The sequence below is a fragment of the Sinohyriopsis cumingii genome, chromosome 15 (genome assembly GCF_028554795.1).
Source record: "Sinohyriopsis cumingii isolate HCF-2022 chromosome 15, ASM2855479v2, whole genome shotgun sequence".
NCBI lineage: Eukaryota > Metazoa > Mollusca > Bivalvia > Unionida > Unionidae > Sinohyriopsis > Sinohyriopsis cumingii.
In genome coordinates, this window is record NC_142975.1 from 99,675,734 (window position 1) to 99,703,454 (window position 27,721).

At 35.0% G+C, this 27,721-nt stretch overlaps 1 pseudogene; it reads right to left on the reverse strand.

Annotated features, from left to right (window-relative positions):
* LOC149782382 (hemicentin-2-like) overlaps nt 1-27,721 on the reverse strand; it is a 72,569-nt pseudogene that overhangs the window by 40,437 nt on the left and 4,411 nt on the right.

Genomic DNA, 27,721 nt, shown 5'->3' on the forward strand with positions numbered 1-27,721 from the left:
CCTATATTTGGCATTTAAAGTCATTTAAATGTATAGAATACAAAATCTAACTTTGCATTGCTGACCTACAGTATATTGCTACGTTGAAACAACATAATGAGTATAAATTTTTAAGCGATGCTATATCGATTTATAGCTGCATGAAATCGATAGGAAAATTATTTATTTTCTCAAAAATGGCAAGTATCATAAACGTTATGTCTTTAATCCGCTGACAGACTAGACGAAACCCGGCATAGATGAAACCTGACCCGGTAGTCGCCAATTGCGTTAATAGTCACATGACTTAACAACTCTCACACCACGACATCGGAAGTCTAATAGTCACGTGATATCAACGACAAACTTCTTTTAAATGTCGTTGTACAAAATTTTAATTATACTAAATGAAAGTCTGATACCTTTTTAAAAACCAGAAAGAACATATAATTATCAACATATTTATTTCGAGAACAACTACAGGAAACTTGGCCAGTCTGATTCATCAAGAGAGTAGTCTGGTTTCCTGCTTCGTATCCTGCATGCCTGCGTGATAGAGCAAATATCAGCTTGGTAGTTACGTGATACAACAAAACTCCGGAAGTTGGTCTCGGAATAAATATAGAGAATTGTTTGCTCTTTCGTTTTTTTTTTGTATTTTTATTACAATCAGTATACGTCTTTCATTTAATGCTTTCTACAATATTTGAAAATGACTGTTGTGAGATTTTGTGTGCCCGTGCGTCTAGCACTCGAAATCGTTAGTACCAGCTCAAATCAAAACGATTGTCAAAGTCGAGAAAGAAATATATCAAGCACATCTTGATTCATGAAGAGAAATGAGAAAGTGTTGTATCATTACATGTAACAAAATATATATTTGACTGGCTTTAATTGAAAAGTAAGGTATAGAGCAAAAAGGCAATGATATTTGGGCAGAAAATGCAGGTAAGAGGGAAGTAAATGTTTGAGACCCGGTACAAGGGGCACTGAGGAGAAAAAAGGTACTCTGGGTGCGCTCAAACCCATGAGAAAAAGCTTATATGTTTTTGTTCGACCTGTCAGGATCCAGTCTTTCTTACCACCTGTTCTACTGAGAGCTGCCACCACAATCACCAATTACTAAAGAACAAAGGAACAGGAACAGGAAAAAAGAACATAGAAAAAATAATAAGAAGAGGAAAAGAATAGCGACCCGCCAAGGAACAAAGGAAGTGTACAGAACAAAGGAACTCTCGAATACAGAAACGATAGGAACACGCAGTAAGATAGTAATAGAGTAATATAATTTAAGCCTTACTGTTAGCACTACCCTTATATCTTTCTATTTTCTCTCAACTAACAATAACAATCTTATTCTATTGGCACTTCTATCCTAAAACAAGTACAAGTCCACTTTTTCTCACCTCCACTAAGCAAAACTAAACTATTAAATCAAGAGTTAAAATCTAATTTTAAAAAAAAAAAAATTCAATCAATACCTACTGCATATTACTAATAGCACTACATTACTACAGTATTAACAAACAATCCAACTTACATAGGAAATTAAATACAACAATGCCATAAAACCAGAATTTACAATTGAAACCCTCAGTTGAAATCAATCTATACACAATGTTAACTAAACATAAAACTATAACTATCCAAACCTAAGGAATTTACAAACGAAAGGTCTCACCTTATTAGTAACAAATCATTATTCCCACTTAGTCAAACAACTATACATGATGGCTCAAAGCAAGTATACCAAAAAACATGGTGCTTAACGCCCGAAAAAACCAAGATGGGCAACATAACAATTTCAGGAAAATCTCACTCACCAACCAAACAGAAAATAATTCCCCAATACAAAAAGGACAAAGCTTGAGCCCTTCAATAAAGCAAATCCAACAAAAAATCTTACATTCGCTACCAGATCCCCACACAATCTGTTAATCACAGCAATAATTGATCTTGACCCGACTTCACTTATATACTTCAAGCGTCCTGATCAGACAAACGAATATGGAGAATTAGATGACACAATACCCACAAGCCCTCTCCGGAATTGGACCAACACTTAGATGTCAAAATAACTCTACAAACATACAAACTACTTGAAATTCCCCAATTCAAACCACCAATTTGCATCCTGATAAGCAAAGAACCAATAAAAATACACTACTACCCCACCCAAACCACAGCTAAACCAACCTAATGTAAAAGACAAAGCAACCAATCTAAACGTAACACCTCCAACTACAACTGCACAACAAACTACTACCCCCCTACACAACAAAATCCAGCAATAATGGAAAACAGGATGTTTCATAGAATAAACCAGAAAAATAAATAATCCACAAGAGCCAAACCCCAGGCCCCTCAGGGATAAATGAAGGTAATAAAACCAACAGCAAACCATCTAAAAAATAAACCCCCTAAATCCAACTACCCCTCTACTATAGACAGCCCCAGGGAACAAGTAACCTATTAGGTAAAGGAAATTCCTATGAATAAAAAAAAAACACCACCTCTCCAAACCAAACTGGGAAACAGGATGCAAGTACTAATAAACCCTCTCCCACAGGCAACAACCATGAAGTAAAACCAAGATTTAATTCACTGAAACATACGTTACTACATATGCAGTAGGTTTAAGCAACTGCTCCACCTAGGCAACAACAGAATTATATGCGCCTTTTTCCGAGGACACCATGGGCAATTTAGGTTATTTAGACCAAAAACTGACTACCTAATTGTTTACTGCAGCATGCTAGACATTATGATTCAAAACAAGTATACAAACAAAATGATGCTCAACGCCAGAAAAAAACAAGATAGGCAATATCAGGAAAATCTCAATCACCAACCAAACAGAAAACAATTCCCCAATACAAAAAGGACAACTAGACACTAGCATGTAACAAGACAATTATCAAATGCCCCAAGTGGAAAAATTCCTGTAACTGGAAAACCTATGCCACAATAGAGTTAAAATCGAAGGCATCCGAAAATACAAAATGAACCTACTAATCCTGACAGCAAAAAACCCTCTGAATCCACACCAGACAACCAAACTACCGAGCCACCCCTGAATACGAACATCAAAGCAATACTAACCCTCAAAGGAAATAATAAGGATAGAAATGACCAAACACTGTTTAAAAACTGAATGAGAATGGTGCAAAAATAAAAAAGCATACCGACTTAAAAATCGTAAAGCACTATCCACCAAAAAAGCAGTTATAGATTCAAAATAACCACTTAGAATGTTGATAAAATTAGGTCCCTCCGGAGTAAAACACAGTAAAACCTTTTGAAAACAAACCCTAATTCTGCAACAAATGTCAGCATTGGGGACACTACGCCAAGATATGTCAATACAAATATAGATGTGGCCGCTGCAGGGGCCAACATAGAGAGGTATGTAAAACTACAATTATCAATTGCCCCGTATGCAGAGAACCACACCACCCCAGAGCATCTTAATGTCTCTATACTAAAGCAAAAAAAAACCCAAAAAACAATAGACAACGGCGCTAAAACTTCCATCAAATTGGAACAAACGAAGTTACCTAACCTCTCAACTCCAACCACAACAAAAAAATCTAACTCCAAAAAAAACTAATCCGCCCCAAACTGTACCAAAATCTGAAACCAGATCAGCAGGAATGCAATCAGGACAAAATCAAAGCCATAACAATACCAAAAAAAAAACAGTCATACATCTCCCAACCATGGTTATCAAAACATCATCGCATGGCATATGTGGATTGAACTGTTCAAAGAGATAATTAAATCTAACAGTACCGGACCCACCATTAGAAAACAAAATAGAACACCTAAACGCAGCTGTTACCAAACATTATCATGTTTAACTCTCAATCACTCCTCAGTCCACCATCATAACCACAACCACCACCAATCTCAATGTTTAACACAACTAAAGAATAAACTTACTATATGGCGATGGTATTGCAGGGGCCTATCATAAAACATACCTGAACTAATGCACAAAACTCATAACGCAATCAATAAACCTGACATAATCTGCCTCCACGAAACACACTTACCAGAGAATCCGCAACGTATACCCCAAAATCTCCGGATACTCATCAGGCATATTCAAAAGTCGTAGCAAAGGGAATAAGGGAGGAGGACTTGCAATATTTCTAATTGACTCCCTGCCCTACTCTGAAACATTAATTACCCCAATGCCAATAATCGTCAATAACAAAATTGAAACTGAAGCTGTATTAGTCAACACTAGATCGAATAATATAACAATACTAATATATATGACCATGTGGACAATGACAACCCAGTCAACTTAGAATCTTATCGACAAATCTCCACTAACCAGTCTGGAAACCCGGTAATGTGTGGCGACTTCAACGCTCACAGTGAGCTATGAGGAGGAAGTATAAGGGATAAAAGAGGCAAATTAGTTAAAGAATGGATTGCTGAATCCAACCTAACCATACTCAATGATGGGTCTAAAAATCGACTTAGTGCTGAGGATGGCTCCCTCTCATCAATCGATCTTACTACATGCAGACCCAAAATAGCCCAACTTGCAAACTGCTGGGTTGATCAAGATAACACAATAGGTAGCGACCATTTCTCCATGATAATCTCTCTCGAAATATCAGTTCAGCACAAACCTCATGAAGCCCCTACCAAATGGAAATATGATAAAGCTGATTGGGATAACTTTAGAAACACCTAGCCGCTAATAATACCAAATAGCTCGAAGACCCATTTATACCAATATTCCATGACAATGTAATTAATACTATACTTAATGCAGCTACCCTATGTATCCCCAAAAAACAAACACTCAAACTAAACAATTAGTACCATAGTGGGATGATCAATGTCAAAAAGCACATAAAGATAAAAAAAGCACTTAACTAATATAAGCGAGCAAGAGACTCAGTACATTTCATCATATAGAAAGACAAAGACAAACACATTAAAGGGATCATACAACTAGCCAAAGAACAAACATGGCAACACTTCTGCTCATAATTGACCATCAAATCTATCTCTAAACAGGTATGGGACAAAAAATGTATCCGTCTGAAAGCTATTAACTTAACACCTAAGCTGAAAAATGCTACAACCAACCATAACAAAGTTGACCTACTTGCTAACCTTTTCTCGGCCATAAGCAGTAATACCAACCACACTAGGAACTTCCAAGAATACAGACAGAAAGCTGAAACCACACTTCTTAACCTCTTTAAAGACCTAGGGTTCAGGAGCTCAAATTATAAATCCGAAATCACCCTATACAAAGGGAAAATAGCGCTAAGGTCTAAAAAAGAAACCTCACCTGGGAAAGATCAAATTGGATATATCATATACAAAAATCTTCCAAACAACATTACAACAACCATTATAAAACTGCTCATCCAAAGTTGGCAAAGTGGAAAACTATCACTCAGCTGGAAACGAGAAGCTGTGATCCCAATCCCTAAACCAGGTAATGACCCTAAAAATATTAACCCATATCATCCCATCTCCCTCACTAAAAACATATGTAAAATGATGGAAGCAATCCTAGCCAACAGATTAAAACACCACCTAGAAAGTAACAAACTCCTATCAGAAAACCAACGTGGCTACCGTAATAGGCGCTCCACCACAGATCAACTTTTATGACTAGAAGCAGATTTCAAAGTAGCTTTCTACTTCAAAAGAAAATCAGACAGACAACTTATAGCAGTCTTCCCTGACCATGAAAAAGCGTTTGATCTTGTCTGGACCAAAGGACTGATTCCATAACTCAGCCACTTCGGAATTACTGGACGCATATTTAACTGGATCGAAAACTTCCTATCAGGTCGCAGAATAATCACTAGAGTAGGAAACACCACCTGAGAAGAACATTCGATTAAAAACGGTAACTCACGAGGGAGTGTACTCAGTCCTACGTCATTCAACATCATGATTAATGACCTTGACCTCAACGACAAAACGCATTAATATTTCCTAATTCGCTGATAACAGCAGCATCTGGAGATCAGAAAACACCGCTAGCAATCAAGTAGTCAAAGAAATCGAGAAAAGCCTTGATAACATAGGGAGATGGGCAGATAAAGGGGCTTTTAATATCTCACATGAACAAAAGGTAGCAATAATCTTCTCCCCTAAACTCAATAACCAGATAATTTACCCCAACTTCTATATTCAAAACCAGTTTATGAAAAATGCTAAGGTAGTAAAATTCCTAGGTATGTTTTTCGATAATCATCTAACATGGAAACACTATATTGAACAACTAATTCAAAATTACAATAAAGATATTAATCTCTTAAGAAATCTTAAAAGGACCACCTGGGGATCCAATCGAGAAACCTTCTTAAACACATATATATATATATATATATATATATATATATATATATATATATATATATATATATATATATATATATATATATATATATATATATATATATCACTTATTTGGTTGAAGCTATATTATGGATGACAAGTTTACAACTCAGCGAAACAAACATTACTGAACAAGCTGGATACCATTCAAAGGAAAGCTTTATCTGTTTGCACTTGCATTCTACCATCGACATCAGTAGACGAACATCAAAATTACTCACTGCTGAACTGCCATTAAACATAAGAAGACAGAAATGCTCCTCCGATACTCCAATCGATTAACAAATCACCCCAACTCGCATCCTCCAAAAGTAACGATTAGCAAATGCGGCAAAGCGTTTAGCCACAAACTAGTTCCTAACCAACCAGGTGGCAAACAAATCTATAACTCAGAGAAAAGCTGCCAACACTTGCTCTACAAGAAGAGTACACTCACTCTCCCGACCCCACCCTTTGGACAAACACTATCCCTAGGATCATCACTAGAGTCACCAAGAACGGAAACAAATTGGAACAAGAATCTAACTTCAAAACCATCGTAGCAATGGAAATACAAGACAACTACACTGGCTTTGTTAAAATTTTAACTGACGGGTCCAAAACAACCCATTCACCGCAGAACAGCAGCTGCTGTGGCTATTCCCGAATTAAGCACACAAATGGGGTCCAGATTAAAAGACCACTGCTGTACATTCACAACAGAGTTCTGGGCAATAATATAATCATTAACAATGGATTAAAAAGACCAAAAATTTCCAAAAAGACGTTATCATCAGCGACTCAGTGTAATATAATTCGTCAAATCTCACGGCACAAAGTCAAGAGAGCAATTCTTGGCTAGAGCTTTATATATGCTTAAGGTAATCTAAGAGGATTTTTTTATACTTATAACCATGACAAAGCACATATAACTATGATTCTTTGTTGAATATTTTTATTTTGCCATTGTGCTAAAATGGATTTGGAATGGGCATACAGATGTACAGATATAATGACAGAGAAATGTTTTGATGGATCTGAGGAAATAAAATGGCCCTTTCTGCTATTGCGGTGGTGGCATAAAAAGACTGACATGACAATTTGAATTTCTTCAACATTAATAATATTTCTGCTTTCCCAAATTGCCCTGTGGGAATTCTTAGCATTTTTGCACAAATCAGCTTTTATTGCTACACAAAACCATTTGACATTTCCTAATGCAGTGTTTTAGTTTGGATTATGCATGTATTGAGATCCTCGTCTTTTGACAATATGTACAATTCTTTTATTATATATATATTATTTGATATACTTTAGAAATATATTATGTGATCAGTACAGTGTAATTCCAAATGTTAACAGCCATTTATTTGGTTATATCATGAGCATAATTATTTTACATGGTGCAGATACATTGTTTTGTTGTCCTTTTAATGTATTATTAGTATCCTTCTTTGTAACTATGGATATAACCTATACCCAGTTGGGAAACATGTTGATATCATTATCATACAATGTACTTTAATGTACAGTGTTGATGACGTAAAATTGGTTTGATACACTGAGTGAGCTCAGATGGAAGAGTATAGGACTCTTAATCCAAGTCTTGTGAGTGTGATACCTGCCTATGCTAGTCTCGTTCATCTGTCTCATTGTGGCATTGGGAAAAGCACTTAGTTCCAATTTCTTCGTCATGATATAGTGAATAATGTGTTGAAAGTAAACAAAGCTGATACAGTGAAATATGAAAAAGTCTAATGTAATGATGTTTGCTGAGACATAGCTGAAGCAGAATATTCTAAAGGATGAAATAGAAAAAGGAATCTTAACTATTTCATTTTAATAGATTTTAATTGTTATTTTTCTCTTTCCTTTTTAAAAGAAAATAACTCTTTTGAGATCTTAAACTCAGTTAATTTGTAAAGATACATTAATGGTACCGTACATGGCTGGTTACATGTAATACATACAAGACTGAATGAATGCTAATATATAGGGTACCCAAACTATCCATTATGTATACATAGCTGAAACAAATATACAAGAGGTTACTTAATACAAACATTTGGGAATTATCTTGGCTAGTGATGCCTCATTGTATGAACATACATTTTTTTCTCTTATAAAACCTGGGAGGACTTTTGAAAATTAAAAAAATTGAAACCAGATTGATTTGTTTTTGGAAAAGTGTACACAATTGTTATATTGTATAAGTTTTGTGCAAAATCCAGTCTTAGTTTGACAATAATAACTCGATTGACATTGTGAGTGTGTGTGTGTGTGTGTGTGTGTGTGTGTGTGTGTGTGTGTGTGATTTGGATGTTTAACGTAGCTTTAACAACATTTCAGTCATATTGATACAATGTCTGCAGCATGGCAGTTTATAGTGATGTCTAGCACTGGAATACCATGCCGCAGACATGTAGCATGATTTCCCGCCCAGTCACCTTATTCTGACACCAAGTCAACCAGTCCTAACACTAAACCCTTAATGCTGAGCACCTAGCGAGACAGCTGTTAGTACCTTTTTTATAAGTCTTTGGTATGACTCGGCCAGGGTTTGAACCCGTGACCTCCCGCATCCGAGGTGGACGTTCTAACCATTAGGCCACTTGAGCGGTCACTTGATAGACAGAAGTATTACTATACCAAGATACAGACGTACAAAATCTGTTCAAAGCATGAAAGAAATATTCTTCCTCAGAAAATGTGGAGCTTTAGTACCACGGTGTCAGAGTGTGGCAGTGGCACCGATTTTCTTGTTCGACTGTTTTTTTATGTTTATTTTCATACATTCTACATAATGTTTCACTCAGAATATATTCCATGAATTCTGTATTATTCATAGGCAAATGTAAGCTATCTACGTGCACCTTTAATAAAATGTATGGCCATTATGTGTATCCTTCATGAGATACTATTAGAGTGACATTTGCATGCATGATACACACAAGCGGCTGCATCATTTATTAAGTTCCTTAACTACTGATCAATAATAGATTAAACGAACTTAAATTATTAGATCAGAAGATTTCTGTTCAAAACTTTATGTACATTACATATGTCAAACACATATTTAAAAATATTTATACAGTGGCATCAGATTGAATTTCTTTTAATATAGTTTTATATAATTTTTACACAATAAATGCATTTTGATAGAGAGGTGATCAATGATTTCTGTACACAGGTGATATGACACTATCTTAAACCAGGTTTTTTTTCTTCAGTTATTTCTGACATCCCACTGTTTGTGGGAAAGGAGTTTTGATTTATAAAACCACCAAACAATCAAACTTACTACATAATATAATCATTTGTTAATAAGAAACATTCGTGAATATGCTAAGAGCAGACTGCATAAACGGTCATACAGTTAACAAAGGTTTAGAAAAAATAATAGCTTCAGCATTATAGATTTAGAGTACTACTTTTATCTATTTTTTATAAACTGGAGGCTCAGTATACATAAGTAAAAGAGAGAGAGAGGAGTGGGTACACAAATTGTGAGGGTAGAATGTCTGCAACTTAAAAATACAACTAATATTCATTATATAATATACACAGTTCTAGATGATACATAATTATGCTTGATGTACATGCTTGAAAAAATATAATGTTGACTATAAGGTTTTTTTTCTCCTTTTTCCTTGAGTGCTTTTACTAAACTGCAAGTTCCATTATGTTATGTATTGTATACTTTTACAGGTGTAGGGGAGCCATTCACATGAAATTATTGATTATATTTTCACCTTTATTTTCATCTTCTTTACACTATCATTGACTCATAAAAACAAGAGCTGACACTTGAAAACCATGCTACTAAGGAAGGTGCTCTGATAACAGAGATGGATGTATCACTGGACAACCAGGACCATCAAATCAGTTCACTAGCACAGATAAGAGATAGCACTGATTGACTGTAATTAAAATGGGCTATATAACACTTGCACTAAGAGCTGAAGTAAAACAGCTCCATATCAAATCTATGTTCACTAACTTAACAGAGTCATTGTTGAAACACTGCTGCCAGAAAGGTTAACCACTTCCTTTCGAATCGCTCTGAATGTAGAATGAAGATGGTCAGTTTTATATGTAGCGTATTAATTATAATGAACTGAAAATAAAAAGTAGTCTGTAGAAGCCATTGTGAACAAGCCATTGTGAACAAGAATTATCAAGCAGAAAATATATTCAGATATAAGTGATCTTGACAATAAAATGCTGACCACAACGATAAGACATTGCATACAATAACTTTCTTTTCTATGATATCAAGGTAGGTAGTATGATGAGTTGATAAAATACAGGTACATTGTGTTTTCCTTGTGATTTTAAGTAACTGTTCTTAAAGTCTCCTTCAGCAGCTAATATGCTATCGACCTCTAGAAGCCAGATTTTGGTGGATGAGTTTTTACTTGGTTTTGTTGATTTTGTTTGCACCTTTTAAAACATTATCGGCAAAATAATTCCAAAGAAATGTGAGTTAAACACTTTTCCTAAGGACACATCAAAATACTTGGCCCAGTTCCGGCCTGCATAAGTATCAAAGTGTGAATATTAGGATCAGGAGTATAATTCCCTGTCAACTGAGTTACTGCAATTCCCTTTACTGGGTGAAAGTACATACATACATACATACATACATACATACATACATACATACATACATACATACATACATACACATTCCCATGCACATTTAACTCTAAACATGATAACAAACACATACGGTCTATAATAATGTAGATAGGCTATTGTGAATGGTTTGGGCTTGGAATTTTAAATAGCAAATTCAAATACAAAATTCTATCAAATATGTAAAATAAATGCAAGGAGGTTGTAATGGCCTGAACATCTAACTGGCTAATTTACATATAAATACATATCTCGAAAATGGTCTGAAAAGTCTACATCCAAGTGACCTGCACAGTTACACAGGAACAACGTCAGAATCACATAACAACAAATTGGTCTTTATAGCAATTATAATCAATGGCATTACAGCACTCTGATACTTATAGTGCTGAAATATGATAGCCTTCATGCCCTATAGTCCAGTAATTGGGTCTCTCATACAGGCAAACTGATATCAGTTGTCTGGTTATTTCTGAAATTTCTGAAACTTCATCCTCAGATAGGTGAGACAGTAGGGCAAAATGGAGCCCAAACATAAGTGAGAGATACCTTACGATGTTTTTGTTTTCAAAGACATCTTTATTTTGACGACAGAAAAGAAGACACCATAGATATATGCAGCAGCAGTCAGTTATTATGTTAAGGTATATTTTCCATGTCATGATATTTAAATCAATTGATTTAATAGTTTCTTTTTAATTTGATAGCTAGGTTATCGTATGTATTTTAAAAACTTTACATAAAGTAATTTCCAAAAATACAACTGAAATCAAAACAGGTTGACAAAAATTAGTGGATTACCTTCTTTTAAATGCGGATCAATATTTTATATTAGCGTTTCCAAGTCATATTCATTTAGCATTTTATAACATGATTCTAAACAGTATATTTGATTAGCGATATCCATTATGTATGTAAAATGTATTGACTATAACTAGGCTGCAAATTTTCCCCATAGATAAAAAGATATGCTTTAACAGCATTTTACATATGAATTTGCTGTATTGTGGCAGTAGAAACACAATAAGAGGCCAAATTAGACCTCCTACCACTCATCGTCATACTTTAGTCTAAAGACAAATATTAATATATTATTTGTAACGTGACTTGAATGATATTTTCCATTCGATCATTATGACAGTCACACAGTTGTATGAATGGTCCTTAGTAGCCCATTCTTGGTAGAACCTTGTACATGTAATGTGAAACACTTATACTACATTTTTATTCACATTGGAAGTATTTGAGGAGAATTAAGTATAACAAAATCTCTTACATATGCTATGAATATTGGATATTGGTAACAAGATTACATAAGCACAACCTTTATAGAAATTGTTCTTAAGTAAATTCCTGGAAAACTGGTGGATTAGTGTTAGAAATGACAATTACATTTTCCATTAGGTTGCCAGATAAAGCAGAAACCCATATGTTTCCAACTTTTATACTCCAGTAGACTATACATGCTATTATTCAAGATTGATGAAAAATATTATGTTAAGAATATGTGTATGTACATAAATGTGTAAGTTATACATTTGTACCTTTCCATATGACAGAATTCACATATGTATCATTAAAATGTGTTTTAAGGGACCATGTATCCTGTCATATATGCTATAAAGTGTATGTTTCTCAGAAGTAACATACTTGATACTATCTTCACATTTGGTATGCAGCTTGTTTTCATATCAGTAGTAACCAATTAATTTTTATTTTCTGTTTCACTGCAGAAAGGAGAGTGATCAAGAGTTAGCTCTGGTCTATGAAAACAACAATTAAGAAAGAGAAAGTGGAAACTGAAATAAGAAATTATTTAAAATAGGGCTAACAGTCTTGTGACTTGTCCTATAAATGGCCATTGACTTGTGACACAAAACTGGTTATTAACCATATTAATCAAAGCAAATTAGATTTGTAAGATTTGTGATTTACTTTCCTTTGGACAGTTTCATTCTTGCACAACATTACTGTTTTGAGGAATATTAAACAACTTTTTCATCTTTATCGCTAAAATTTAAAAACTCATGACATAGTCTATATAGGATCTTTGTATGTGTTGTCAAAACAGTATTATAACACTAGCTGTAGTTGGGGCCCTGAGTGGTCTTGTGGTCTAAATCGCTCACCATTACATATAATTGCATCGCAGCTCTGTCTGCGTGGGTGAGTTTATCGGGTTCGGCCAATGTGGGTATATGAGAAAGCTTGTGGGTATATGAGATAGTTTCTCATGGGTCGGTGGTTCTTGCCAGGGTTTTCCCGGGTTCTTCCTCTTCTATTTATATTGGCCGTCGTGTCTATATTGTGCTGAAAAATGGCATTAAAACCTACAACAACAACTTCCTGTAGTTTGCTTATATACAAAACATTTAATCTCACAATGGTAACATTTGCTGTCAACAGCAATGTACACTATTCCGTTTACAGTGCCACAATGCTTAAGTATCTCTCTGTGCTCTGATCATGCAAAGAAGGCTGATTATTGTCATAAGGATGACAAACTTGATGTACAAATGACAGCTTTCTTGTATCCAGATGTGATTTCAAAAAAGTCAATAACTAGTCACATTTAACATGAGTAACTATTCGTACCAGCAAATATTAAATGCTATGTACATATTCAGGTATTATCTTATATATAATTATGCATGTGACATGTTTAAAAAATGTTCATACAAGCTACATGCATTTGTATTCATCAAACATGTACTGATATGATTTTTCATGTTTTGGTTATTGTGATAACAAAGTCAATGGACAATTTATATGGACACATGCTATAAGTAAAAGGCAGTAAGGAATTGTTTACATGATGTTCATTTGATACTCATGCATACAATCATGTAAGTGGACAAAATTATTTATAGCAATTGACTACAGAATGTCAAGTTATCATTTTAGAAGTTTGTATTGTTATACATGGTGACAGTAGAGGCTGAAAAGGCTGTTTATAAAATTGTAAATTGAAATATCTATACCTTCTATTAAAATATAATATTTCTACAAGGAGTTTGATTTACAGTCTTATATATACATCCATACTATGTAGTAATCTTGCTCAAATGAGTTTAGCGATCTACATTTTAGTAATAGTATTGTGACCCAGATAAATTCTGACAATGTTGTGTAGTAATATGACAACATTACAACTAATTCATTTCATTGGCCTTATAAACCCCATTTATTAAAAAGAAACAGAGACATGTATAGATAAATGTGTCATACATGCCATGTTATAAAAATAAAGTCTATATGAGTATATTAACTTATTTCTCAATTTGACCCTATTCATGATAGTAAATATCATATGTACCACCAAGTCACTAAGCGCGCGCACACACACACACACACACACACACACACATATATATATATATATATATATATATATATATATATATATATATATATATATATATATATATATATATATATATATAGATATATATATATAGATATATAGATATATATATACATACAGTAACTTCACTACTTATATACAATTTTGGCTCTCTCTATACAGGAGTTACCCATGAGTCAGACTCTGCATGAAACACTTCGGGATTATGATGATTTCCAATCTATGCTAGGCTGATCCCATCATAAGTGTATATTCTGGGCTGATCTCAGTTTATCTATGCCAGGCTGATCCCAGCAAGAAGAAAGCAATCCGATTTTAAATTACATGCATAGACGATACGGTACTCTTTTTCAACATATAGCATGTTGACATCATAAAACGTTTTATTTCTTAACTATTAAAATATCTTTGTTACTGCATAGCTCATAACACAGGTGAGTGAAGTAAGAGCTAGGACAAACATCCCTTTCTGAGAAGAGTTATACTTTTTAGATACTATCTTATCCTTACCAAAGGGTCCTACTCAGGTTTTCCCCACGAAATGATGATTTGCAACATTTCATCAATTAAAATCGGATTGCAGATTTTTGTGAATACATTTCTTATAAATCCATATAAAATGGGATGTTTTACGTCTGTGAAAACTAACTACACTAAAATGTCATACCTGAAAATTGTATGTGATGCTGACTCACAATATTGCTAAATACCATGCATAATATATATGTACATTGTGAATTGATGTAGGCACATATAGTGTTTACAGACAACTTACCGTCCTTCAATGTCTAATATCCTTGCACACCGCACGTTTCCTAACACAAATGTATATGTGTAACACTTTCAAGCAGTGTATATGAATTGCAAGGTTTTAGAATAATATAGTTTACACAACTCACCTTTAGCAAGGACATACACCAACTGTGTCATGACATCCTCTTGCGTTCCAGCCACTTTGACACCATTGCTAGCCTGACATACATAAATACCACTGTCCTGGTATGACCGAAAATACAGATCTAATGTAGCATTATGTTCCTCAACATGCGTCGATGGCAGGAACCTCAGAGTTACATTGTACCCTGGCCAGCGATGTTGCCATTTACTAAATGTATATCTGTCGGGAACACCATGAGGTATGCATACTAGTTTTGTATGGACATCACTAGTTGTAGTATTACCTGCAGACACGATTATATCTGGCGGATCTGTAATGATGGAAAAATGGACAGTTAAGGTTTACAATCAGTGCACTTGGGAACAAAGCTGTTAAAAGAAGTAATCTAACGTTTGTAGAAAAAAAAGTATATGATTAGATATATGTTAAATTTCCTCCCAAAATGTCCATTGTGAAATCAAATCTTATGAAATATTTCATGAGAATGACTATCTCAACAAGTCATGTTATGACTGATCTGGCATGATCCATACATTATGTGATGACACTGAAAATCATTGGAGGGTCATTCAGACAGATGCAAACATTATGAGAAGTTACTATAAGAGATTGTTTTTAGAAGAAAGCGTACATGCCAACTCTGGCGAAGAAAAGTGTAATCCAGGTGAACAAAGAGTAATCTCGAGCAAAAAAAGAGTAATCCATATATAACGTGAAACAAATTGAACGAGCATTTGTACAAATGATGTATTTACACCTTTGGTATTTTAACATCAATTACCCGCTTCAAATGTTCATATTAAGCACCTTTAGCTTTAAAAAGCAACATACTCTCGTGTTGTATTTCAAAACACTTTGTAGCAGCTGAGACTATACATGTTTTGCACACCAGTAGAGCATCAACTACTGGGTTACCGGGCCTGGATATGAATTCAGTTTTTTTTCGGGGGGGGGGGGGGGTTAGAATGGTAAAGACCCAATATTCAATAACCTGACAATGAAGAGGAAATTTATATATACAGTTATTGGCCCTTTTGGTGCCAATGCATGTCAACTCTGCATGAAGTACATTGCCAGGTAGAAAGCCAACTTGATACTTCTGGAATTCTCCTTCTAATTTATCAGCAGGTTTTCCCACAACAAGGTGCGTCAAATGAAAGGGACAACCTGTTATGTACACTGATGGGGACATTATCAACATATAGGATGCAACTCCTTTATGAACTGCAGTCATCACTGATGCATTATCAGCTGAAAACCCCATACCTTTCTGTCAACTTAAGTCATGTTTTTCCAAAGCATTATCAAGCAAATCAAAACATGTTTTATCTAGTGGATTCTACAGATAACTCTGGTCACGGAAGAAGAGCACGATGACTTTGCCCTTTTCATTTTCAAAGCATCTTACACAGACTGAGTACATCATTTGTCATCATAATCTCTATTCCAGTCTGTGGCAATACTAAACGGTTCAATATTCATGGCGACTGCAAATTTAAGTGAAGTATCTGAAGCTAAACACCGAACAATATTAGACGATTTTGCTCCTCGACATGCATATTTTCTGCAATTTTGGAATCGGGAAACATCCATTTGAACAAAGAATACATGTAGTCTTCTACCACTAGGGTTAGTTCCATTAAGAACTAGACAAATAACACGCCTGCATTTATAACAGACAGTTAGTTAGATGATCTTGTTGTTGTTGTTGTTGTTGTTGTAGGGTTTAACGCCATTCTTCAGCACACGATAGGCCATACATGGCGGCCAGTATTAATGGTGGAGGAAGAACCCGGGAAAACCCCGGAAAGAACCATGGACCCAGGAGAAGCTACTGGCAAGTTTTCTCACATACCCACGTTGGCTGAATCCGAGACTCGAACCCACGCAGACAGAGGTGAGATGATAGTAATCCGTAACGGACAGCGCTTTAGACCACTCGGTCACTCGGGGCCCCTAAGATGATCTAATTGAATGTGTTTCTTTGATTTCAAGTATTTTTTCCACATCGAATTTACCACTGTGACCACTATTAAATTCCCTTCCACACAGCCTACAATGGGCACTAAGCTGTCCTAAAATGGAATGATGTAATATGTCATTCGTGTATTCATCTTTTAATCTTTGGAGGAATTGGGTTTTTGTCTTTTTCTAATCCAGCCATGAAATTATTTCAAAAACATTTTTGCTCTAACACATGTATCAGATAGAATAAAACTGACTTGACTTTTAGTACCAAATACATACAGACTGGTTCTGAGCAAATATAAATTAAACACAAAAAATCTGAGTGCAAAGATTAAAAATTCGAAAAATAGTCTAGTTTTTTTCTTCCTCAGAAATAAACTGAACAGCTGATATAAACAGAGTACAGTGGTCCCTCTCATTTACAACCACACCTTCTGCACCAGGAAAGTGGCTTTACAAGACGTGTGGTCTTTCCAGAGGGGAAAACATTTTTTGTGAGAAGTATATGTAATGTACGTAGTAAGAAAGCTATATGCTTTGAAGCATTTAATATCTTCATTTAATATCTTCGTTTAAAAGTAACATTAATTATTAAAATATTATTCTTGTTATAATAATATAATTATTTCAACTGATTATACATTAATAGTTCTTATTCTTGCCATATGTGTGATATATATGCGAGTGGATATTGTTGTCATGCAAATTGCAAAACCATTCAAAAACGTCATTTAAATATTGGTACATACATACTTTTCTTTCCATTTGCTCTATTTGCCCACTGCTCAATAACCTCCTTATCGGTTACGAAGTTGAGTATTCGATCCTTTTCACCATAAAATTGTTTTATTCGAGTTTTTTCTACATACATTTGTTCGGCAAGCCCCCCTCCCTACCTACCCCGATGTCGTCAAGTAGAATAAACGACTTTCTTCTAAATTAATATTATCAAATTACATGATGACAAGTTAATGTTTGATAATGATTTATTCGGCTGTTGCTAACTGTATTTAATTATGCAGACGAAACTTTTGTTAATTGGACAAAATGCATTTTTTGTAAAGGAAGCCATTATTATGTTGTCATGTGAATTTTCGGTCTTTGTCTGGTACTCTGTTTTATTCAAGCCTAAAATCTGTGTGTGTGTGGTAAAATACAAAATCAATTTTTAGCCTATGCTAACCCTTTTATGATGACAATTACGTCTGGTTGCAACCATCAAGGAGAAAAACTCGACAGATGTGTGAAACCCCAAACTCTATTTAATTTGTCATGCTTAAATTAAATGATGAAAATGTATTATGTTATATTCTTATAGAATGCTTTATACTAACATTGCACAACTAATTCTAATGTTGCCTTCGTAACATCCTGAGGACCTACAACACCATTATAAGCAGTACATGAATATATTCCAGCATATGTTCTGTAGATTTTTTGTATGATGTAATAATGGCGATTATCCTGTGTTCCTTGTCCCTCTGATATGACAGTGGTCAATCCAGCTTTTGTAATAGTGAAGTTCGAGATTGGTTTGCTGGACGCAGAACATTGTACAGTGAATGGGCCATCACCTTCTGTAATGGTATTGTTGGGAATGATGGACACCGTTACAACTGGGCTGACTAAAAAAATAAAACATCAAAATAAATGTTATACTTTCCATTTCTGAGATTTATATCTGTAATTATTCATAAGAGTTTGAAACATGTTTATGTCCTGAAATAGATTGTTTATTATATGTCTTAAATATAACAAACTAAGATCACCGCAAAATCTTGTGCAAAATCAAAATGTTTTTTCTTCATCATGAGTTATGGAATTATTATGCCGTAAACTCTGGCTCAACAGACCACCCATCCCACAGATATATATGGATATATATAATATATATATAAATAAGTACGTACCAATATATGTATGTGAGTACCAATTCATTCACAAGACAAAAGTCACTAATCCAGAAGAAAAAAACACTGTGTATTAGAACTTGCTTACAATTGTCATTTAGGATGACACTGTCAGAAACATTTAGTCCCGTATTCGCAGAATTTTGAGCTATACAGGTAATAGTACTTATGTCCATGTAGCGGGTGGGAGTGATGGTCAAATCCTGGTATCGGACTTTCCCACCATATGCTCCAAGCCTATTTATGCTGGACGAAAATATCCCAGTCGGGTTATTTGTTCCGTTCATCCAACGGATGTCAGCAATGGGATTGGAGGTCCCTGTTGTACATCTAAGTACCAACATATCTATTCCTGCTATTACTTCATTGTTGTCGGTAATGCTCACATTAATAGGGGAAACTGAAACCAATAGTATTAGAAAGTAATATATTTCTTTTTCAAGTAAAACTATTGTTATCCTACAACTTGAAAAGAACACATTTGCTGTAAAAGGTGACAATATGTGTCGTATTCTTGGTCCTACACTGTATATAATAGTGATATGATTTGTGGCGTAATGTCCAAGTGACACTCCTCTATTACATATCAGTTTCTGACAGTTGGATATGATTTGAAAATATTTATAATTTATCATGTTTAAATTAAAAGATGAAATTGTATTATGTTATATTCGTATAGAAATGCATTATACTAACATTGCACCACTAATTCTACTGTTGCCTTCGTAACATCCTGTGGACCCATTACACCATTATAAGCAGTACATGAATAGATTCCAGCATATGTTCTGTTGATTTTTTGTATGACGTAATCATGGCCATTATCCTGTGTTCCTTGTCCTTCCGATATGACGGTGGTCAATCCAGCTTTTGTAATAGTGAAGTTCGAGATTGGTTTGCTTGACGCAGAACATTGTACAGTAACTGGGCCATCACCTTCTGTAATGGTATTGTTGGGAATGATGGACACCGTTACAACTGGGCTGACTAAAACATAAAACATCAAAATAAATCTTATACTTTCCAGTTCTGAGATTTATATCTGTAATTATTCATAAGAGTTTGAAACATGTCTATGTGCTGAAATATATTTTTGTATATGTCTTAAATATAACAAACTAAGATCATAGCACAATCTTTTGCAAAATCAAAATGTTATTTCTTCATCATGAGTGATGGAATTATTATACCATAAACCATTCCTTAACCGACCACCTATCCTACATATATATATATAGATAGATAGATAGATAGATAGATAGATAGATAGATAGATAGATAGATAGATAGATAGGTAGATAAACATATAAATATGCATGTTTATTTATTAGAAATATATACAAGTACGTACCATCGTATGTATGTGAGTACTAATTAAATCAAAAAACAAAAGTCACTTATCCAGAAGAAAAGAAACCACAACACTTTGTATCAGAAATAGCTTACAATTAACATTTAGGATGACACTGTCAGAAACACTTGGTCCCGTATTCGCAGAATTTTGAGCTGTACAGGTAATAGTACTTCTGTCCATGTAGCGGGTGGGAAAGATGGCCAAATCCTGGTATCGGACTTTCCCACCATATGCCCCAGGCGTATCTATGCTGGTGTACAATTCCCCAGTGAGGTTATTTGTTCCGTTCATCCAACGAATGTCAGCAATGGGATTGGAGGTACCTGTTGTACATCTAAGTACCAACCAATCTATTCCTGCTATTACTTCCTTGTTGTTGGTAATGCTCACATTAACAGGGGAAACTGAAACCAATAGTATTAGAAAGTAATATATTTCTTTTTCAAGTAAAAACATTGTTATCCTGTAACGTGAAAAGAACCAAGTTGATATAAAAGGTCAAAATATGTATCATATTCTTGGTCAGACCATGTATATACCAGTTACCTGCTTTGTGGAGTAATATCCAAGTGACACTCCTATGTTACATATCAGTTTCTGATAGTTGGATATGATTTGAAAATATTTATAATTTATCATGTTTAAATTAAATGTTGAAAATGTATTATGTTATATTCGTATAGAAATGCATTATACTAACATTGCACCACTAATTCTACTGTTGCCTTCGTAACATCCTGTGGACCCCTTACACCATTATAAGCAGTACATGAATATATTCCTGCATGTGTTCTGTTGATTTTTTGTATGATGTAATCATGGCGATTATCCTGTTTTCCTTGTCCTTTTGATATAACAGTGCTCACTCTATCTTTTGTAATAGTGAAGTTCGAGATTGGTTTGCTTGACGCCGAACATTGTACAGTGACTGGGCCGTCACCTTCTGTGATGGTATTGTTAGGAAATATGGACACCGTTACAACTGGGCTGACTAAAAAATAAAACATCAAACTACATTCATAAATATTGTACTTTCCATTTCTGAGATTTATATATATAATTATTCAATAGAGTTTGATATATGGTTGTGTCCTGAAATATAATTTGTTTATGACTTAAATATAAGAAAGTAAGATCATAGCTCAATCTTGTGCAAAATGTTATTTCTTCATCATGTGTGATGGAATTATTATACCATACCCTCTGCCTTAATAGACCACCCATCATATATATATATATATATATATATATATATATATATATATATATATATATATATATATATATATATATATATATATATACAAATATGCATGGGTATTTATCAGAAGTATAAATAAGTACGTACCGGTATATGTATGTGAGTACCAATTAAATTAAAAGTTATAAGTCACTCATCCAAAAAACGCAACACTTTGTATCAGAAATAGCTTACAATTGACATTTAGGATGACACTGTCAGAAACACTTGGTCCCGTACTCGCAGAATTTTGAGCTGTACAGGTAATAGTACTTCTGTCCATGTAGCGGGTGGGAAAGATGGCCAAATCCTGGTATCGGACTTTCCCACCATATGCCCCAGGCTTATCTATGCTTTTGTATAATTCCCCAGTGAGGTTATTTGTTCCGTTCATCCAACGGATATCAGCAATGGGATTGGAGGTCCCTGTTGTACATCTAAGTTCCAACCAATACATCTGTGCTATTACTTCCTTGTTGTTGGTAATGCTCACATTAATAGGGGAAACTGAAACCACCAATAGTATAATAAAGTAATATATATATATATATATATATATATATATATATATATATATATATATATATATATATATATACATATATATACATATATATATATATATATATATATATATATATATATATATATATATATATATATATATATATATATATATATATATATATATATATATATATATATATATATATATATATATATATATATATATATGTATATATAGATAGACAGATAGATAGATAGATAGATAGATAGATAGATATTTAATCGATGCTGTTTAATACTCGCATTGGCATTGGAAACTAAATGTAACAATATTTGAGATTAAAGATCTTATATTTACACTCTTTTTCATTTATTCATTTATTTCTTTTTTTTTTCAGTTCCAGTGGGAGGGGGATGAGGTTGAAGGTGGGATATAGTAGCTAGTGGTGAAGAGTGTGTGTGACTGAATCACAAGAAAGTTCCAATTTAAGGCCCATGTTTGCCCCAATTCACTGACCCTCTATCACTCTTATGTAATCCAAATGTCGGTTTATCTTCAGAGACCACACAAATGTGGCAATAGGTGTCAAAGAGAGGGATTAACACCTTAGCTAACTCACCCACATATACATCTTATGTGAACATCTAACACTCGCAGAGGCATAGTGTGTTGGGTGTGATAAGATATGGGCCTTGCCGCGAAGTATTGGAATAACCTTGTCGACAGGCAGACTGAGGAAAATTGCAAAATTTTGAACAACAGCAACTGCAACCTGTGCAGCAAAGCAAGGAGCAGGAATTAAACCATCGTTGCACCATTTCTGCCTGAGATCCCAATTGCTTCAATAAGTTCACATCGCACCATTATCCTATTTATAAAACTTGGATGTGTTACGGTACTCTGCGGTGCTAAGGACAAATATGAGGTTGACAGTGCATCACCATATACATCAAGTTTTAGATTAAGGAGGACAACCATTTACTCCGATTACCAGAAACTTGGGAAGTGGGCCATAATGGACAGGATCGCCCTGACGAGAGTTGAGGCAGGTAAGGATAGGGGAATGATCATAATTCAGGATTCTCACTAGCATTGTCGAGCCTTGATGTGGAAATGTCTACCTAGTGTCAGCAAATGTAAACAGCCTATGTGAAATTTGAAATAAAAATCATGATAGTTTTCCTTTCTACGAGATGAAGCCATTAAATGCATTGTGCAGCAGGTAGATGAACATTTTGAAGAAAGAAACGAAATTGACACCAGGGGGTATGGTCTGATTCAGGTTCATCACACAAAGTTGATAGAGTGGAAACTTCAAACCAATTACAGAGGAACAAACATCAACAACATTGCTGTTGAAGATAAAAAAAATTCTTCATGTGTGTTCATTCTTTTGGAAATAACAGGTAGCAACATACAAAACGGGACTGACTACTAAGATAAGTAAGTGGAAGAAACTCACTATACATTAAGCTCATGCCTGATCATATACGTTTAATTTCCTTTAAGTATGTATGATAGTGATCAATACTAGCAATGTCCGGAGACCATCCTGAGGGTTACAAGAGACAAAATAATCAAAGAATGACTGGATTATCAGGGATGGCAATGGCAAATTACTGGATGCCAAGGTTATGGAGCATTTCATGCTGGAAAAACCAGAATTATATTTAAGCACGTTATCAGGATTTGTAGCACTTATACAAATATGTGTATAGCTGCTGAGTAGTACGTGACCCATGCCTTAGTGTAGCAAAGTATATGAATAACAAAATGGTTGGAAACCCATGCCGACTGACATGCTGATCATATCCTTCAAATATGCAACGAGTTAGAGGTAATTGTAAGTCTCGATATGGCTGCTTTTTAGCTCGATATGGCTGTCTAGCATCTTAGCAGCTATCTGGGAATGAGAGACTGAATAATGAACCACCCAAGGGATTTGATGACAGGGATGGCTCTTAATGAGCCATATGCCACGGCAGGTCGAACTGAGTTTGCACATCTGCGTTCCTGGGCTTTCAAGTCCGGCAGCCATTTAGTCATCCCTGCCCTATTCAGTAAGCGAGTACATGAATCTGTCTGTAACCACTATAGCTGAACCACCACCACACTGCTGCGTTCCATGATCCAGATGGAAGAGTTTGTGCATTTCAGGTAGCTGAGGTCATCATCTCGTACAAGAAGCAGACAAAGGTATAGCTACTGGAAGACAATGAATTAGGATACATTATTATAGGCATGTAAACAGATGGCAATGAAGATTAAAACATATGTATGATCTACCAGCTGATATCCAGAAAGGGAGAGCTGGATTGTCTGGTGTGCTTGATTGTCTGGTGTGCTTGTCTGCTTGATTATGTTAAGAAACCTATTGGGCAAACCATCATGTATTACAATGGGATGCAAACAGAATACACACACCTTCAAGCGCCTAGGCCATGCAGACATTAGCCTCATCTGCATGCTATAGAAGTTTTCACTAAGTCTGTGCTGATTACAACTAACTGCATCTACATGAAGCCAATGCTCCTAGCTTGTACTGGACTAAAAACCTATTACCAGAGGATACCAACTCAAATAAACAATTATACCATTGTGATAGTGTTTGTCAGATCATGAGTAGTTGGTGTTACAGTTGTCAGTACATTCGATCCGCCCATTTCTTGCTTCTATACTGTCTACCCAAACGTTATCTAATTTAACGCTGTGTCCCTGATAACAACTGCCATAGTTCTTGTAAAGTGTTATGCTCATAACTCTAAGTAGTTTATAATTAATATAGGTATCATGTGTTATAATAACATAAAACAAACACGAATGCACCACATTACCAGAATTGTGTGAGCTTGCAATTCAAGAAAGCTTAGCAGAGGTGAGCAACTGTTAGGACCCTGCAAATATGACTGCACAAGAAGATTACCAAATCTTTAGTTTCTCTGAAAAAAATAGACAGCTTATTGACAGTCATGTTCAATGTCTGTCCCAAAATGAATCTTTAACAAGTCAGAATTGTCCAATTCCTTGCTGTTGTACTTTTATATTGCTTTTGAGAAATACTAGTTATTTTCCCCCTGCCAGATGCCTACACGAAACGTTAAACTGTATAGTAAAAAAGGCACGGTGATTTCCAGCAAAATTTGTGACCGCACTAAGCAGGTCATCCTGATATTGGGTCTGCTATAAATAATGTCTCAAATTGTGTCACTTGTCCATAGTTAGCCATCTGCTTTGTCCAGGCATATAGGTAGATGATCTTGATACACTTAATGTAACCCTAACTGCTGACTCAGGCAATTCACAAACAAGCAGACGTCTAATGCAGACGCTTTTGCTGACAATCATAATGTAGTATGGCTGAGAGTTACCCAGATTACTATCTTTTTTGTAGTTTTGCAAAAATTAATATTTTACCAGCTGACCTAGGCGGAATATAAACATCTTGAGATTCAAGCTTTGTCAAGAACCAATGACTATGTCAATTACACTTGTCCGAAATTAAACATTCCGCAAGTATGTATCAAAGTTGGCCAACCTTTATTTTTTGTGGATCTGTGGTCTTTTTTGTTGTTGATATAGTTAAAAATACTGATGAATCTATTTTTCACATTGTTATTAAAGCAATGTATTTGTGGCAAAACCTCGTCTCTTGCACAAGGCATGATCCTTAATCCTGTATTGGCCAATGCTCTAGTTGGCATGAAGCCTCTGCAAGAAGTGATACACATGGGCTCAACGATGCATGTAGAACTCAAGGAAATGGTGTACAGACCAGTTAATGTTCTGGAGTGCACTATCACCTTTGAAGTTAGGCACATGTACACTATAAATATACATGGTCCTGATGTGTTTCGTCCTCACAATACAGTCACCTTAGGGCCATCCAAGCCCTCCCCTTTTCCCCCAAGTGGCAGGAATTCCTGGGCATGTGGTTGTCATTACTATGTAGTAGAACCTGTAATGATAAATCAAACCTTCTGCCTAAATGTTATAATTGGTCTTTCAAGACAGTTTGTTTCTCATGACAGGTCATAACTCTATATAATCAACATATATGTGCATGGTCTTTCAAGACAGGTGATCTCTCATTGTAGTGGTATCCCATGACATGTTTTACTGCAGTTGCTTTTGCCGCCTTAATGAGCATGCACTTCACATGGGACAGAATCAGATCACTTCATGGGGATATAGAAGTGTACTAGCCCAGGTGACAATTTTTATTTTCATTACCCTTCACAGAAGTAATGATTATGCTATTGTTTTACCTAATTACACTTGCCTGTTATGGATTATGCTTTTTGGGTACATTAAAATCAACAACAAAAATCAATCAAGCAACACAAAGTTGTCATTGTCATTTTGTTTCATCTTTTTAATCCCACGAATTATATAATTTTGAGAATATTCTAAAATGGAAGAATGGTAAGTAAGAATAGCATAACACTGCATTTGATCTCCATGTAATGTCCTTATTTTCTATATATAACCGCTTTATGTGAAGCATTCCCAAGAAAATAGAAAGGTTTCTTGAAAATGACAACTTCCACAGATTCATTATACTGTGATAAAATATTTAGGTGCCTGCCCAGTCTGTTTTTTTTTTTAAATAATGGGGTACCGGATGTAGAGTAAAATAGGTTTTAATGATGTGATTCACAGATGTTACATGACTGAAAATGTTAGAAAAAGAATAGTTTTAAAAGTCAAAACATGTTGGATCAGCAAATTTATAAATCATTAGCACTTTACATCATTAAGTGCGAAATTGTCAAGATCAACACAGCTGGAGGGATAATCAACTACTTTATTCTTGTCGTCTGCAATTAGAACTCACTTAGCTTAAGATGTCATGGAGGTGCAACCATATATAGACAAGGAGCATGTATCGCTGGTGCTGCCTGCTCATCCCGATACCAGTGGTGGAGTATTAATGCAGGCTGCAAAACCAGTGCCTGACAATGAAAATAAATATAAGCCACTGGTGCAAAAGTATCTGTGTCTGTGCTTGAAATATTATGGCTTTCATGCTGTCTATATGGGGTAACTGCTTTGATTTTGGAACAAAATCCCTAAATACTCCCCTATTGATGGTAGGATAATCATGGCTACTCCAGACAATGTGGCATTTGGTAAATGGCGAGTCATCATTACAGTTATGGTAAGTAAGGCAATCTGTCACTTGTCTCACCAACATAAGTCATAACGTGGCATTCAAAAAGATGTTTTGTTGCATTACAGTAATTGGTCAGAAATCAGTAAACCTGTAAACAAAATGAATGCTTTTTATGACAAAAGACAAATGTATTTGCTAGTATGTTAATTAATGCAATTTCCAGGACGTCATATATTAAGGAAATTTACATTTTCTTTAGCATCGTTGCCATCTTGCTAATACACCACAATGACTCGTTAGTGGTGCCTGTACACACCACAATCCCTCCTCCCTTCTGGATCAAGTACAATTTCATAATCAAGCATTTTATAGAACAAATGGCAATT